The sequence below is a fragment of the Triturus cristatus genome, chromosome 8 (genome assembly GCF_964204655.1).
Source record: "Triturus cristatus chromosome 8, aTriCri1.1, whole genome shotgun sequence".
Taxonomy (NCBI): domain Eukaryota; kingdom Metazoa; phylum Chordata; class Amphibia; order Caudata; family Salamandridae; genus Triturus; species Triturus cristatus.
The window spans coordinates 316804825-316819870 of record NC_140591.1 but is presented as its reverse complement, the minus strand read 5'-3'; positions in this window follow the sequence as shown (position 1 = coordinate 316819870).

Here is a 15046-nt window from a genome sequence, read left to right as displayed (position 1 = left end):
CTGAAAGGCCACTGGATTCAAGCTATCCTGGCTGATGGGAGCTGAAAGCCCGAAACCGGTCCTAGTATGCTTGTTTCCAGTCCAGGGAGGACCTGGCCTGGCAGTTCAGGTTGGACTATGCCCATTGGGTGTAGGGTCAAGACTGATTTGCATATGGCTGAGTCCAAACTGGACTGGCATGGTGAGCAAAAAAACAATGGATTTAGGCCCAGATCTCTGTACTGGGATGAATGTATGACATTGTTCTGCATTCTGTCCATCAATTGTTCTTTTTGTATTTGTCGCCTCGAGTGGGACGGGTATGCCCAGACGTGGGTCCGGTGCTCTCCATGCCACTGGATTCAAGCTATCCTGGCTGATGAGAGCTGAAAGCCGGAAACTGGTCCTAGGATGCTTGTTTCCAGTCCAGGGAGGATCTGGCCTGGCAATTCGGGCTGGACTGTTCCCATTGGGTGCAGGGTCAAGACTGATTTGCATATGGCTGAGTCCAAACTGGAATGGCATGGTGGGTAAAAAAACGATGGATTTAGGCCCAGATCCGTGTAATGGGGTGAATATATGGCATTGTTCTGCATTCTGTCCATCAATTGTTCTTTATAAATTTCAAACCATCAATGGCTCCAAGATAGGCCTTGAAAGACCTGAACTACAACCTCCGTCTCAAAGGAGGTTCACCAGGATCTTTCAAGAAAGGACTAGGTGGTGTGACAGATTGCATAGTGGATTTGATAAATAAGAACACAATCAAGCATACTTAAAAAAACTATGCTTTCAATTGTAAAAATAAAGTGTGCTGATCACTGAAACCAACAGGAAGCATGCATTTTCATAAAAATAAACCAATAAAGTGTGCTTATCACTGAGACTAGCAGATGGTAAAGTGTGCTGAACACTGAAACCAGTAGGTGGCGTGCGTTGCCATAAATTAGCTCCAATACCGTGTTCTGATCACTGAGACCATCAGGTGGCATCCTTTAAGAAGACAAAAAAACAATGAAGACGAGTGTGCCAATCACTGAGCTGAACGTCCAGAAGATCAATCAATCAATCAATCAGTCAATCAATAAGTTGTTTTTAAAGTGCACTATTCATCCATGAGGGTCTCAAGGTTCTGGGGTGAGGGGGTGAGGGCAGCTCAGCGGTTATCCGAAGAGCCAGGTCTTGAGGTCCTTTCTGAAGGTTTGCAGTGTCAGCCTTCGTCTGATGCTGAGGGGGGGTTCATTCCAGGTCTTGGCCACGTAGAAGTATCAGACGCCTGTTCTGGCTCTGCGGATGTGTGGGATTTCGGCCAAGGCTAGGTCAGCGGAGTGGAGTTTCTCTTGGGGTCGTGGAAGGAGATTCTTTCTTTGAGGTATTGGGGTCCAGAGTTGTGGAGGGCTTTGTAGGCATGTGGGAGCAGCTTGAAGGTCACTCTTTTTTTGACGGGGTGCCAGTGGTGGTCTCGGAGGTGCTGGGTGATGTGGTTGTGTTGTGGGATGCTGAGGACGAGTCTGGCTGCGGCGTTCTTGATAGTCTGCAGTTTGTGAAGGAGAGATTTGTTGATTTCAGCGTAGAGAGCATTCCCGTAGTCCAGCCTGCTGGTGATGAGTGCGTGGGTGACGGCCTTCCTGGATTCGGGGGGATCCATTTGAAGGTCTTGCGGATTATGCGGAGGGTGTTGAAACATGTGGAGGATACGGCGTTGATCTGTCTGTTCATGGTGAGAGAGGATTTGAGTATGATACCGAGATTGTGGGCATGGACAGTGGAGTTGTAGTGCATATCTGTGTTGATATGAGCCAGGCCAACAAAGCAATAAAGAGAGAAATACATCATGGGTCCCACATAGCGGACATGTTCATGCAACTGAACAGAGCCAAAGACTTCTCCCGTTTTGACCTGAACAAAGGGTATCAGCAACGCGAGCTGGAAGAGAACAGTAGGTACATTACCACTTTTTGGTCTCATGTTGGTTTGTTCAGATGCAAAAAATTAGTTTTGGAGTGTCTTTGGCTGCGGAGATATTTCAGGATAGTATTCACTGAATAATTCAACCTGTTACACATGCTTTAAATTACAGTGATGACATACTGGTATTTGGAACAACACAAAAGAAACATGACAAGGCTCTTACACAACTGTACCAATTACTTGCTGAGGCAGGTCTCACTCCAAATGCAGCAAAATGAGAGTTTCACACAAGCAAACTTAAATTCCTTGGGCACTCATGATGTTTTGTTTTAATTGTAAAATACAAAATAAAGTTTTTAAAAAAAAGAAAAATTCCTTGGGCACATATTTTCTGATGGGGAAATGACTACTGGCCTGGATACGGTGCTAGCACTGTCATTTACTTGCCCGCCACAAGATGCAACCATGCTTCAATCCTTTTTAGGCATGACCAGTTATTGCTCAAGATACATTAGTGACTTTGCTACAGTGAGTGGCCCATTGAGAGGCTTAACAAAGTGGAATGTCCCATTCCATTGGTCTCCTGAATATTTCAAGGACATAAAACATATGACTGGGAATACAACCGAAATGGCCTATATCAAGTTACTTACTGAGATCACAGTAGATGCGAGCCGGTGGAACTAGGGGTGATTCTTGTTCAACACAGTTTCCATCCGAATGCTCAGAGACAAATTGTGGCGTGTGCCAGTAGAAGCTTGTCTGAAACAGAACGTCCCTATTCTCAGCCGAAAAGGAGAGACTGGCTGTAGTGTGGGCCTGCAAACATTTTCATGTGTCTCTGTATGGAAACCACTTCACCATCATCAAGGACCACCAGGCGTTGCTCACTGTCTTTGGACACCCGAAAGCTACAATGCCCCCTTACATTGAAAGGTGGAGGTTGGGACTGCAAGAATACGACTATGCGATTGTACACAAGCCATGGAAAGATCAAAACCCCGCAGATTACTTTTCACGAGTGCCGCTACAAAACCACAGTTCAACATCAAAAGCAGCTGAAGAGTATTTCAACTTCATTGTGAGGTCCAGCATGTCAGCAGCTCTATCCATTGAACAGATTGTTGTTGCTCTCACAGCAGATAAAGACATGCTCATCCTCAAAGACCTCATTACAACGCAATTGTGGTAGAAAAGTATTCAACCTATTGCTGATGATGTTGAATTGCAAAAAGTAAAAAATGTACATGATGAAGCTATCCATCACCCAAAAGGATATCATATTGAGAGGCTCGAGAATCATTATACCTGCAAGCTTGAAACAGCAGGTCATTGAGTGGGCCCATGAGGGATATCATGGCATGGTAGCCACCAAAACAGCCCTAAGAGACCTAGTGTGGTTCCCTCGCCTAGATGAACAAGTTGAGGAAGAGCTGAAAATGTGCCACCTTTGTAATTGTTTATCCCCCAAGGTGATGCAGCATCCTTCGACAATGTCTGACCTTCCTGTGCATGCCTGGGAGAGAGTTGCAGTTGCTTTCTTTGGGCCACTAGGAAATGGACATCATCTCAAGTTAATCATTAATGAATATTCGCGTATTCCTTCAGTGGAAGACTTATCATCGACAGCCTCTGACAAAGTCATCGAGTGGCTTCATGACATCTTTGCAACGTGGGGTATCCCCACTGTTCTCAAATCTGATAAAGGCCCGCCTTTAAATAGCAAAATAACTCAAGGAGTTTCCTGTTGGATTCAATGTCAAGCATCAAAAGAGCTCACTTTTCTGGTCCCAAGTCAATGGTGTTGTTGAATGATTTATGGGCACCCTCAAGAGGGAAATTCAGTGAGCATCGATGGAAGGAATCAATCTAAACCAATCCATGTGTCAAGCCCTTGTGCCTATTTATCAGCTCCTCACTCTATAACTGGTGAGAGTCCTACCACCTTGCTATTTGGGAGAGCCATAAGAACCCACCTATCACAATGGACATCGAACCGATCAATGGCTGCTGATAAGGTTTGTGTCCCAGACATTTCTCGAAAGTGCAAAATGAAAAAATATGTCGATCTGTGCCAAAGCACCCAGGAAACAGTCTTTGATAAACTGGACTGGGTACTACTAGTCAAACAGAAACAAAAGCAGAAAATGGACACTCCAATTGGTGTTGACCTATTGAGGGTTGTACTTTAAACATCTACCTCAGTGTTTGTCAGCTCCTGAGATCACGAGCAAGGCGACCCCCATCTGAATGTCCAGATCAAACATCTGAGCCTATGTCATTGGTGCAGAATCAAGGTGCATCTCAACTACTTCATACCACACGATCTGGCAGACCAGTGCGAGAGTCTCAGCGACTCATTGAGGAATATGATGTTAATGTTAATGCTGTTTGTACTATCTATTGACCAAAGAGGTAGATGTAGTGTCTTTAATATTCGATGCGCTAGGACCCTCGCGATTCTGGGTGAACTCTATACAGGGATTACATAACCTGCTGGGAGGTGTTACAATGTGTTTATAACCGTTATGACAGTGTGTGGTGGTATGCTGAGAAAGCTACAAAGCTCTATGTGTGGGTGTTCATTTGTATGCTATCTGGTTGGGGAACACACTACACCTTTCTACTTTTAGTAGGATTGTGCTAAATATGAAGGCCGAAGTGAATGAAAAGCAATCGTAATTTAATTATTATAATTCACTTCAATTATACACTTGTCACTTTATGCTTTTGACCACAGGTCCCAGAATGACTCCTTGATGTCATGATGGTATAATAAGTAAATAGCTGCTGAAGATAGACTGGCTGGCAGTGAACAATTCTGTTGTGACTCCTTGCTACTCGCATTAGTTTGCACTCAGCTTTAATTGTTCTTTCACGTTTGTTTTTTCCCTGCGCAGATCCCTTGGTTCCATTGTTTCCTCTCCTGCTATTCTTGTTAGCACCAGGATACCCTTGGGGGAAATAGTGCAGTTTACAAATTCACATAACATAATATCCTCACCCTAAACCTTTTGTCAAGTACGTATTTCCCATCTAGCTTCCTGCCTTCCTGCTGCTGATGTGATTTTCATTGTCTGCTCCTGTGCGAGTATGGTGGTACACTGGGGCTATTTACAGTGACACATCTGCTTGCACAGGGTAAATCACAATCTTTTTTTTTTTGCATCTCATACTTCCCTTCTGTATATATACCTTTTAGTAATGTCTTCTCTCAGCTGTATGTGGAGACTTAACTTAGACCTAGGACCTGATTTAGATGCTGGCAGACCGGGTCCTTCTGCGACTTTTTGACGGTCTTCCCATCCGCTACTAGGTGGTCCGCCAGATTTATTACAATGCTGGTGGTTTGATAGCCAAAGGTCCATCAGAGTGCTGCCAACTCCGCCAGGGATGTTCACCGCATCTACTCCACAAAAGGTTAAACTGGCTACGGAGGGCGGACCGCCACTTTCTGTGCCCGGCCAATCACAATGTGCTTTACCACCAACATGACTGTGGCAGTCAAACCTCCCCACCTGGGTTGCTCAAATGGAACGGATATAAGGCACAAACTCCCCTTTTCTATTTTTCACGCTTCCTTTGCAGCCATGAACCCGATCTTCCAAATGTTGCCCATGCTGTTGTTGCTTGATGACGAAGAAAAACAACACCGCCGTGGTGGAAGTCGATGGTAAGCTACACTTCCACTTGTTACTTTTTATTTTGCATACAGCATTTGCGCTGCACTCGTGCATTTTCAAATCGTACTTACAAGCAATAGCATACCAATGTGCAATGCATATGTCTCAAATGTTGACAGTTAAGACATGTAAAGAAGCACACCTAAATTATCACATTTGATATAAAATGTTGGTGCCCGCTGCCGTAAAGAAAATGGACACTTGCACAAAACAGGATCCCAAACCAAAAAACAAAAACTCATCATACAGGTGCGTTGTAATACAGTAAGAAACTGTCACATTCAAAACATGTGCAAAGCACATAGTGCAATTTAACATGATATACACATTACAGTACACAAGCTGTAACCTTTACCTTATTAATTAGAGCTAAATTCAATGTCATTTCTAATTTTGAAGTATCCAAAATATACATCCTTGTAACATTTCCCTAGTGCAAGTCCTGTCCTATATCTAAATTCAATACTCACAATTCGTGATCCGGTGTAATGTATATTTTTACTGAGCAGTGATCAAGGTCAAACAAACAAACCTGTAGTAACACCTTAGGAAGGGTAGTTTGGGTTTTGGGAGTGAAATGGGTGGTTTTTGTTTTGCGAGGGTTGTTTTTTTTTTTTTTTAAGAGTAGTTTGGGGAGGGGTAGAGGGAGGGTGTTTTTTCTTTTTTTTAAACAATTTTATTAGCATTTAAAATAATATAACAGATGCATCTAGTACAGTAGGATTTCACGGTGCATACTGAGAGGTGCTGCGGGTTATACAAACTTACAATGTTGCGTGTAAACATTGGAGACTGGTCTGCGTGAGTTGTAGTAACTTGCAAATTAACTGTACAATATCTTGCAACTATAATAAGTTATATTGTGGGAGGGTGCTTTTTAGCTTTGGGAGGGAGGCTGAGATGTGCAAGTGTTTAGGGCAAGGGCAAATATGACATCCTCCTAGCAAAAATAGTTTGGGTGTTCGGGAGGGGTTGGGGTTTTGGGAGGTGAAGGGAGTGACAGTATGTGCTGTCTGTTGGGTCTGGTGTATGTTGTGCCACTTTTGTGGTGTGTGTCTTACTAGATATCTGTTGAGTGGGTGACTGTGAGAGTTTCTGTTTCCTAGGTGGGCTCTCTAATGTGTGTGGAGATGTGTGTGCTGTGAAGGCATAGGGTGTGGGCATGTGGAGGGGGTGGTGCATCTATGAGTGTGCTGGTGGTAGTGGGGAGAGATGTGTCTGTGGTGGTGGGTGCGGTGTCTTTTGAGTGCACTGGTTGAGGGGGTGGTAAATGTGGCTGTGGTGGTGGGTGCGGTGTCTGTGAGTTAGCTAGTGGAGGCGGTGATGAAGGTGTCTGTGGTGATGGGTGAGGTGTCTGTGGGTGTGCTTGTGGTAGGGGATTTGTGCTTGGTGGATGCATATTTGTCTGTGTGCCGCAGTGTGTGTGCATGCTGCTTGTGTCTGTTGGAGTGTGTGCATGCAAAGGTGTAAGTGTTCTTGGGACAGGGCTGATGATATGGAATTTGGATGGGGAAGGGGTGGTAGGTGGGGCAGGCTGGTGGAAGGCTGCTGTCAGCGAGGAGGCCCACCCTTGAAAGGATAGCTGTAGGGAAGACATACTTATCTGAATGCCTTCCAGGTAAGCTGCTATTTGTTGCATCTAGCAACTAAGCCCCTGAATGGCATTCAGCAGGGCAGTCTGGCCTACAGCAATCATGCAGTGGAAACCAACAACCTACTCACTGATCGCAGCCAGTTAGACAGGGGCAGGGGGTTGAGGTCCCTGAGGCAACGGAGACTGCACACTTTTTAGAGGTACAGGTTTAGCCAACTGGTGGAAGCAAGATTGTGGGTGGATATGGGACTCTGCGTGGCAGACAAAGATGCAGGTGGTACACTTCCTGTGGGCTCCACCACCACTAGGGAATGCTCATTTGTGGAGGCCTCCGAAGAAGATGAAGTCGAGCTGGAGACCTCCACTGCACTCCCTTGAACCTCCATGGCACCTGCGAACTGCGAAAAATCCTAATTTTAAGACTTTCGGTATTCACGGAAGGCATTTAGGAGTCCTAAAGTTAGGACTCCTAACTTCTGTGAATACCGAAATGAGTAAGTGCCTTCTGTGAATACCAAAATGAGTAAGTGCCTTCTGTGAATACCAAAATGGTAGTAAGTTTAGGATTTTGTCTTAAGTTAGTTCTGTGAATCGGGCCCATAGACCTTGATACACTTAGAAACCACTTCACTTTTGACAAAAAAAATCACATTTGACTCAAAAACGTCTCTAGTAATTTGAAGTAAGTTCTGCTATTGTAAATATGTGTGACAAAATATGGTGGCTTTCACTTTCGGGAAAATTTGTTACAACATCACAGTAAATGTCATATACACTAAATCATATAAAATGATGACTTCTAAGACTCAAATGTAATTCATTCATTTTACACCTTAATGCATTTCTACTTTTGATTACTGAGTGATGATTTGGGCCTGATTTTGAGTTTCTAAGATGGGATATCACAATATATATTTGATGGAATATTCCATCTGCAAAAGTCCCTATAAGGATTCCCTAATTCTACATCATTTATTTAGCATCTTGACACAACACTGGACATTGATAAATGGTTTTGTGTACGTGTTACACTGTCACCAATGTGTATACATTCCTGCCTGTGTTGTTCCTTAAATTGTACGCCTCTCACAGATATTTTCTAGAAACCAGACTGGCTTACATCCACACTTTTGAAGGAGTGAGACATCATGCACATTTGTCATTTTTAACAGGAATAAAAATGTATTTAGAAATCCCAGCACATTTGAGATATGTTTAGAATCTAAAATCTAGCCATTTAATCTGATGGCCCTAGAAAAGATGGCTCACTTGCTCACTCTAGGTGTATGAAACCAACTTACGAATGTGATGTCTGGAACATCCACTGTATCATGATTGCATTGTATGCTATGTCACCTGTCTTAGGGCAAGCCTAGATTGTTCACAATAGGCCTGTTTGGTGCAACTGCCCCTCTTACCTCTAAAAACAAACGTGTATATATTGTTTAGGTGGGCATTTGTCTTCAAAATCCCGTCCTTTGGTAGTGAACAGAAACCAGGTGGTATCCTTTTCCACAAAATCATGTCATACACTTGTTCAAAACGTGGACCTTCAATAACTCTTCTTCTGCGTTGGACATGTGCCAACCTTAATGTTGATGGCAAAATTAGTTACTGTAACAAAGATTAGTTATCATGTTCAACTCAAACAAGAACTTACACCCTTGCGGCAGCTGTCGGGCTCTCAACTGCCCATCAAGCGCCAGATAGGCCACCGCAATAATGTGGGCTATTAGGGGGGTCAGGGTGCCGGGCAAATGCTTCCCACATAGGGAGGATTGCCTGAGCTCGACTTCAACTGACTTTTGGGTCCGGCGTCGTAGGTCCTCCCACCTCTTTCAACAATGAAGGCTAAGCCGCTTGTAAACCCCCAAGGTCCACATTTTCTATAAAATGGCCTTCCAAATGTCCCTCTACTGATGGGCGTTGACCTGTATCAATACAAAAAATGAAGGACAAAAAGAATGGTTATTTTGTGTTTGTCTCTTGTGATGTGCCACAAATTTACTACATCTATCACAAGCATGAACATGTGCGTTTTCACATGCTGACCAATGCAAATATCTAAATACACACATTGTAGTAACCTGTTGACTACCCTCATCCCTTGTCATTTTCTACACTAACAAATCCAGGCCAGTGTCATCATCTAGCCCAGGGGTCTCCTGCATTTTCTGTGATGTGAGCTACTTCAGATCACTACAAATCAGTGCGACCTACTGAGAGCCAAACAACTTGAACATTGTAACAGACACCCTCATAGCGAGCATCATTGGCTTGATGCCTGAAGTTCAGAGAGTCACATTCTCTGGTTTGAACTACATACTATGACTAAGGGCACAATGAAAGGGCTGCCATAAGTGTCAGTGAGAGCTTGCTCTTTGAGGATGTATGAACATTTGTACCTATGGGTGGGATAACATTGTACAGATGACAGAGTCTGTGGTAAAGTCTTGTAGCACAGGACACACTTTTTTCCATATGTGGTACTGATATATGGATGATACAAACATACAATTGTATGTCCATTTTGGGGGAATTTGAAGGTGCAGATAAATGTTCCATTCAGTGTTTGATTTAATTTTTCTCTGTACCTTCAATTTCCCTCAATTCAAATGGACATATATGTTTATGTTTATCTCATCCATGTAACACTACCACATATGGGAAAAAGTGGGTCCTGTTCCACAAGATTTGGCCACACAGACTCACTGTCTGCATTGAGTCCCAGAGGCCAGTATTCACAGTGCCATTGATCCAGCGGTGTACCAGCAACAGATACTCTACTACCATATACTCACTTGGGCCCAACAAACACACACTCAAGAGAGAACCGCTGGATTCTGTTTTGGGGGTTTTGAGGGTTTAAAACACAGTTATATTATCTCAATATTTCACAGTTCAACTAACCCCTTGCTAATCAATAAGTTCTTTCCTCTGGTCGATGGACCTATTAGTTTACTTAGTTGATGGAGTTAAAGACTAAACTATCTTAATAAACCTTAAAACAAAATAACCACAGACTCTGGGGAACATTTCAATGCTTTATCTAAATTTCAAACGCATGTGAACCACTTCAAATACACAGTGCAATCACCATCATTCAGTAGAGAGAAAGCAATTCAATCATCAACACATATATATATTACGGACTTAATCAATGCACAATGTCTAAGAAAAGAAGAGGATAGCGAGAAAAGGACATATAACTAAATTACGAGAATTTATCATTACCAAGAATGGTGTGAATACCAACCCCCTGGCCAATGGGCTGGTGAGGGTCCCCTGGGATAGATCAGGAGACAAAGGCTTCAGGACAGGATAGTGGACCTCTCTATTCGTGCTGCACCCCTCTCTGACACTCTCTTCCTCCTCGAGATTCTTCCGCAGTCTTCAACTCTTCAGCTCCCCTTCCCTATCTTCTGTGCCTCTTCAGATCTGCACCTCTGCAAACACGACAATCTTCTCTCCCCTCTCGTTCAGCATCTCTGGCTCACAGCGTCTCTGGCACCCCAAAGTCTCTCTGTCATAAAAATGTCTAACCAACTAACTGAAACTGTCTAATTATAAGGTTGGTTCTTCCTGTCCCACCCATTAAAGTTTCCACATCGGGAAAATTCGAAAAATTATTGGTCGGGCAAGGGGGAAGCTTCATCACACTATGCTTACATGTCATTTTACTCAATTCACTTTTGTTCACAAACCCATCCCCTTAATTTTTATTCAGGTTTACAGTTCCCAGGCGCTTCCATTCGATACATTATTTTATCTTAACTTTTGAATGCGAATTCTCATTGTTGAATTTCTTCACCTTCCGTTCCCAGGGTGTACCACTTGTATCCTTGGGTTCCATTCAGTACCGCACTCGTCACTCTGGGTTGACTTTCAGCAGACATCTGCAGTTCATGCATCCCTCAGCTCAATTCAGTTTTACATGAGAGGCCCAAATGCGCACTAGTAACAAAGTCAGAAAGACAAATAATAATTTCACAAAATAAATGGTCACACTGTTTGCCACCCACTTCTACTCTATTCCCCTTTACTTATTAATACTTTTCCTGCAATAACGTTAGTATAATAACTCAATTTCGTTACAGATAAGCAGATGCCATGCACGCAAGTCTTCAAGACTCCATTTTAGTTTCTTCTGCTCATGCGCAAGAATTTCCCTCCAAGCGATAGCTCGTCATACTATGTAGATGCTGTTGACGCATGCGCAGTAAAGATTTACCATTCAAAGTGGTTTTAGTACTTCGTTCATGTTATTCACGTTAGCAAACACATAAGCAAACTTCACTAACCTGCGTATTCATGTGGTGCGCATTAGTTTTACACAAAACACTGTTAATAACCGATTAGCGTGTTAAAGAAAGGATTGCCTCCAAGCAAGTCTCTTTTCCACGAGGCCTTGCTCCATCACCATCAGTACTAATTCAAGACACATCCCTTTTTTAGACGTGACATTTGTAAAGTGTAGAAAAATGTTCCATGATAAGAAGTGTTTGGTTGAATATTTCTCTGCACCTTAAAAATCTCCCATCTGAAAAAGGGCTGTGTCTTGCATTTTTACCTATGGGATATGGATACTGGCCACAGGGGTTAAGGGGCCTGCAGTTTGGATAGGAAACACTTCTGAATGGAAGTAAAATTAAATTAAGTGTTTCCTCAAGAAGTTAGGTAACTCACCGTTTCAAATGTCCTCCATTTCTAAGTATTCAGGGGCATATTTTTGCACACACCTCCAAACTTGAACTGTCAAGGAACCAGTTTTACTGACAGACATACCTCAGTGCTTCAATTGTTTGTAGTTGTGACTCAGCACCGGCCTGGCCCATGATTCTGACTGAGCGCTGCTCATTGTCAGGCCTTCATATCTGCAGCCTGCTGATCATGATGTCACATGTACACAGCCTTCCCTTAATTTTCATACACAAAACTGACGTTGCCATTTAAAGACTGATCTCAAGGATGTGTGCTAGTCTTGATGGCTCTGGGAGCTACTGGTAGTTCTCATACAACCCTGGTCACGGCTGAGTGAATTGTGGCACTATACAGATGGATGGTACACATAATTTTCATTTGATAGCTATGGAAAACATATACATGTACAGTCATAAAGACATTAGAATATTTTCTCAAATGTTCATGATGTGAGATTTATGTATTTAACATGTATTTCAAACCTATACATGGATATATCTCTACAAACACAGCAAAAATAGTCTTGGGCTTTAAACACACAACACATATTAATGTTGTTGTTTTTTTGTCAAGTGCTTACAAATCCCCAGCATCATTGTCTTATGTACGGAACAAAAGATATGACACTTCACATCAATGACCACACCAGAAAACCAGGGCCTGATTTTTATTTCGGCAGACAGGCTACTCCATCACAGCAGAGATGGATATCCCGTCCGCAAAAATATAAATATAAATACGATAGAATATAATGGGATTTATATTTCCTTTGTGACAGAGTAACCTGTCCACTGAAATCTAAATCAGCCCCTTAGACAGATTCATATATACATTTAAAGCATGTACCTGTTCCTCTGGTGAGCTATAAAGCTGCCCATACAGGGACAGGACCTCCCCTGCTAGCAGCTCCAGCGGTATAAGGGCAGGGGCCGTGTCACCTGCTCGACGTGCCATCGTAGCTGCCAGAGGTCACAAACAACAGCAAAAGTGGAGTAAATCTTGAGGGATGCAGTGTTAGGAGGCAGGTGAGCTTTTTCCAACCCACCGAGTACATGTACGCAACGGACGGGATTGTTAGCTGCAACAGACACAGCCATTGTTCCTGGTACCTTGCTTTCACACACACGTTAGCCAATGACTGTGTCCATCATGCAGTAGAACACCCAATAGGAGGTCAAGTTCTGCCGTGGACGTGTGTTTACACATGTCGTGAAGGCAAGGTCAGGCAGCCGCCATTTTAGGAGCTCCAATAGTGTGTTGGTGACTGTTAAGTGCATCACCACCACTCAAAATGGTGGCTACTTTGTTTACAGATTTAAAAATTGAAGGACACTCGCATTTGTTTAAAAATTAAGATTTACGTGTAGTGAGTTAGTGTTGTAACATGCAAGAGTTTGTGGTGTTGATAACACCTCCGTTGACTGTATTTTGGAAAAACAATCATTAAAAAAAGAATGTATTATTTACACATTCTCTTTTTTTATCAATATTGAAAGCCCAGAAAAAATTTTGATATTAAAATGACAAACACAACGTTTATTTTATAATTAGCAAAATGGGGGTATTATTTCAGACTGCCAGGTTATTAACGAGCGCTCTCTTTTATACGTACTTGTCACAAGTTGAATAAATCAGTAACGGTGCAACAGAAGAGGGAAAACAACCCCTAAACCCTCTACAAGTGGGCCTAAGCCCACTATACGAACAGAAAGCAAGACTGTGCACACGTTAATTTCACAGTATTTAAGGTATGTTACCATTTGTATCTAAACAAGATTCATGCAATACAATAATTGAATAATGAGGGATCACAGGACGATCAAGTAGATTCAGTTTTCGGTTTTATGGTGTAATTCAGAAAAATCCAGCCAGCCAACACGTGTTTCGTCATGGGGTACACACACCCCCGACTTCTTCAGGGCTTATCGTAGTGCGGCCATTGATTCAGACCTTCCACCTGGTGATAATTCTGACCCAGGAGGTCTTATATTTCAAAAAACAACCGGTGTAATTCAGCGTTATCAGCAGTTGTTTACCCAAAGGTCCAACCAAGTCTGTGAGTTTGTCACACTGTTCAACTTCGACACTCAGGCTCAGATGACGAGTACATCCATCCGTAGGTGCTCGGTGTTCTCCGCGTGTATTTGCGTGTCTGAATCAATGGCCGTACCACTTAAAATAGGTTGTGACATCCCCTCAGATACTGCAATAGCGTATTGGACTCATTCTGTGTTCACAAAATTGAGTACTGCCAGAATGTAGGACTATAGGTGTTATTGTTGTGAAATTCCTATTGTCAGGCAGAGGATGTAGCTCCAGCTGATAACATTATTAAATATTATGTAGCCTATTGAATCTGAAACTTTTGATTATATGTCCTTCCATAGTGGACAGGCGTGGAACTGGAAATGTCAAAATGACACAGAATATTTGTGTTATGTTTTTCTTAATGTTTCATACAAATTTCACAGAACAATCAGTTGCAAATTTAGTTAAACAGTAGTTAATGAGTGTTTGCTATTTGTATTACATTGTCATGCTAGAAGATGTTGGGAAACATTACCTACTTGCAAAAGTATGATAGAATGAAAAACAATAGCAGGAATAGAGAAAATAACTACAACACCAGTCTTTGATTTTGTTTTGTTTCTTTTATTACGCACAAGGAAATTAACGAAAAATGGGTGTATAGCAAACAAAATAATAAGCATTCAGTCATGTTGAATGAAGCCATAATTGTTGAGCCAAAATTATTTGTAGTCCAATGTCCGCAATGCACCTGGACTCAGGAAAGTAGATGTCACCAAAACATAGTGCACAGAGTGAATGGTAGCCACACACTGGAGGAAATTAGGTTTGTAGTCTCTTGGTGGTGGTGGAGGTTTTGCCGTCCTCTCCTGCTGGTCTGGATGAACTTGCGCTCCTGCATGGGGCTGCTGGATCAGCAGTTGCAGGGACTGAGGTAGGTGCAGGTGTTTCCTCTTGCTGCAAGACCTCCCGTTCTGTGGCTGAGGCAGATGGAGTTGTGCCAGATGCAGTTGGCCCACAGAAAGGGGAAGATGGTGCAGGAAAAGCCCTGCACATATGGTTGTAAAAGTCCTGCAGAATCCCAGTCAGGAAACCCACACTGGAGTTCAGATTTTCCATCTTAACATTGTGCTCTCTCTGCAACTGGGGT